At 40.0% G+C, this 3,176-nt stretch overlaps 1 pseudogene across 1 annotated transcript; it reads left to right on the top strand.

Moving 5' to 3' along the window:
• The first annotated feature begins 799 nt into the window (after nucleotides 1–799).
• Nucleotides 800–1,343, top strand: LOC308620053 (mitochondrial inner membrane protease subunit 1-like; annotated as a pseudogene). Its single transcript has one exon. The product of its transcript is annotated as a mitochondrial inner membrane protease subunit 1-like (transcript).
• The last annotated feature ends 1,833 nt before the right edge of the window (nucleotides 1,344–3,176 follow it).

Below are 3,176 nucleotides of genomic sequence, written 5' to 3'. Positions count from 1 at the left end.
AGGAATGCTTAAAAGATAACACTCAGAAAGACAGCTAAGGTGCCGTGTTGAAAGCAGCTGAAATGTTACTGCCAGTACATGAAATCATTTCAGTAAGGAATTTACTTCAGAAATAGGGGCAAAGAATTATAGAATAATGCACAAGTCAACACTGTTAGAGCCAACACATCATCTACGCTAACAGTGATGTACAGCAGCATAGATAATCCAAAAATCTTTTATATTTGCTTTTGTATTATATTATTATTTGCAGTAGATTATCTTCCCAATCGTATTTCAGATTTCTTTTCCTTTTTGGATATTCATTGCCTGGTGGATGGGGGAACATACCCAATGTCAATCTCAAGGGCACAGGGAAGCCAGGGTGATAAAATTTTGCCAGAGATAATCTACAAAACAAATTGTGTCTGTAAGTGAGTAGGAGGTGTGGCCTGGAGCCCTGAGAGTATGGAGGGGATTGAGGCCAAACACGTTATTGATGGCTCTGCCATTCTTCAGCCCCAACAAGTGGTCCAGGGAGAAGCATGGTTGCAAACGTGTCTACTCACTGTAATCTCTCTCCTTTCCCTCAGGCACACAACTAACCTCTTCAGAGCTATCATGGTTAGATCATTGTGGAGGACCAGCCTTCTGAGAAAGGACCACCTGAGTCCTGGATGAGAGCTTCCTGGGCTTCTTTGGGGCCAGAGAAATCCTGAAACTACACATCACCCATATATGTTTTGAGACATGCTTTAGATGTTTATTTTTAGAAGCCCTGAAACTACTTGAAAAATTGAATGTATTGCAGAATAGAGTTATGACCAATGGTGGCAGAGTCTACATGAAGTCTCTGCTTCATGGTCTTCTGGGAAAAACCCTTCAACTTGTTGGCTATACTGTTCAGTATAACTGTGTAGCTCATTGTGTTTTTGAACATGTTGGTGGTGCTGTCATGTATTCTGGACTATCAATGGAGCCTACAATTCAAAATTCAGAGGTTAAAATATTTGCAAATTTGCAGAGAATCTTAATTGACATTTTTATGACATCTAAAAAGGTGACACTGTGATTGCAAAAAGCTCAAGTGATCCAAAATCAAATATTTGTAAAAGAGTAATTGGTTTGAAAGGAGACAAAATCCTCAGCAATAGTCCATCAGGTTTCTTTAAAAGCTATAATTATGTGCCAATGGATCATGTTTGCTTAGAAGGTGGAAATCTACACAATTCTACAGATTGCAGGCACTTTGGACCTCTTCCATGTGGACTAATAAGAGGATGTGTCTTCTTTAAGATTTGGCCTCTGAGTGATTTGGATTTCTACCTGAAGGCCTTAATGGCCACAGATTTTACAATGATTAGCAAGCATTTATTCTTTGACTTGCTTATTGTCTCCTGTTCAAGTGAATTTATTATTGTCACTGAAATCATATACTTACCAATAAAATACTATTCAAAAAAATAAAAACCAAGTACTCCCAAATTGGGGAAGGGGGGCAAGTCTAAAGAAAGCTAATATAAATCAATTGAAAATGAATGTGCTAAGCCACATGCTGAGAAGAATTTGCAAAGAAATCTTTCTTATTCTTAAGAAGGAGATGAACTGCAATTTATGTAAAAATTCTTCTTAATCTTTTAAATTCTAGGGAAGGTAACAGTGGAACAAGTAGTTTCAAATCTCTTCCCAGACACAGACAAAATCATAAAAGTAAAATATAGGAAACTATTCTTCAGTACTGAAAGTAAGGCATGTTGTCAACAAACAAGGAAGATTATCTGACCTATAAGGTAAAAGGATAAACAGGATCAGAAGATCTCACTAAAAACCAATTCAGTTCTCCCTAGAAGTGCATGGTTACAGGAAGAGAGTAAAGCAAATCTTGACAAGTTTCACCAGCAATCCCTAATAATGAGGGATGAGGGCAAAAGGTGAGTGTGGCATTGGATGAATCTGTGGATTCAGAGGCTGGGGCAGGTGGGAAAAGCAAGCCCTGGGTACAGCAGAAAACTGTGCAGCAACTCAGCTTGCTGCACCTGGATTCTCGATAGCAGAGTCGACGCACTTTGACCTGGAGAAACATTTCCTGAAATGGGGAAGGAGACGGGACCCTCAATCCCACTCTGACAGAGCAGGAAGGATGGTGAGAAAGATGGAGGCCACTTGTTGTGGAGGCACATTTGTACGGGCCCCAACTGCAGCATATATGGAGCAGGGAGGCCCATGAAGCTCGCTCCAAGTTTTCTCTCATCCAAAATTTTACCTTCCTGGCCATTTCCTCCTGATACATTAAAATGCATTCCCAAATTACAATCGAAATAATTGGGAACACTGTAGAGGGACAGCCCTCCAAAATGACAAGTCACTCTCCCAGTCTGGAGGGTAAAGTCTCTGGGGAAGATCCTAGAGAAAGCTATACCTACCTTGTGTACTTGGAGTTAGTGGTCGGGCTAAACAAAATGCCAAATGTAAAATATCTGGCCTCAGGTACAATAATTTCAGCAAAGAGTGGAAACACAACTTCTGAGACAAACGTATAGATTTCCCACCTTCCTGACCCACATGTGACCCCCATTCCCTCCCTACCCTATTCAGGCTACTGAATGATTGAATTGATAACATTATCCAACAACATCCAGTCCTCCAGATTATCTATGAGGAAAATTTATTTTAAAAAACAGACTGGAGTCAGACAGCTTCTTTGCAATATTAAGTGCCAAAAGAAAAGGGAATCATTAATTTTTAAGAGAAATAACTATAACACTGAGTCAGTAATGAACATAACACAGTATAGAACACAATACTGAGTTCTATAACTCAGTAAAGTGTCCGTTCATATAGAGATAAGAGGAAAATCAAATATTCAAATCTTCAGAAGGTGTACAACCCATATACTCTACTCAGAAAAATGACTTGAGGTTATGTACTAGTGGCCAAGAGGAGATGCAAATAAAGACGTAACAGATGGAGATTCAATGGTATGAAAGGACCAGATACATGAATTAAAACACAACCAGGAGGAGGAGCTTCAAGATGGCGGAAGAGTAAGACGTGGAGATCACCTTCCTCCCCACAAATACAACAGAAATACATCTACATGAGGAACAACTCCTACAGAACACCTACTGAACGCTGGCAGAAGACCTCAGACCTCCCAAAAGGCAAGAAACTCCCCACATACCTGGGTAGGGCAAAGG

Source organism: Mesoplodon bidens (genome assembly GCF_964165515.1).
Source record: "Mesoplodon bidens genome assembly, chromosome: 7".
Taxonomy (NCBI): Eukaryota; Metazoa; Chordata; class Mammalia; order Artiodactyla; family Ziphiidae; genus Mesoplodon; species Mesoplodon bidens.
The sequence above is the reverse complement of the archived record's forward strand: the minus strand, read 5'-3'. Positions and strand labels throughout refer to the sequence as shown.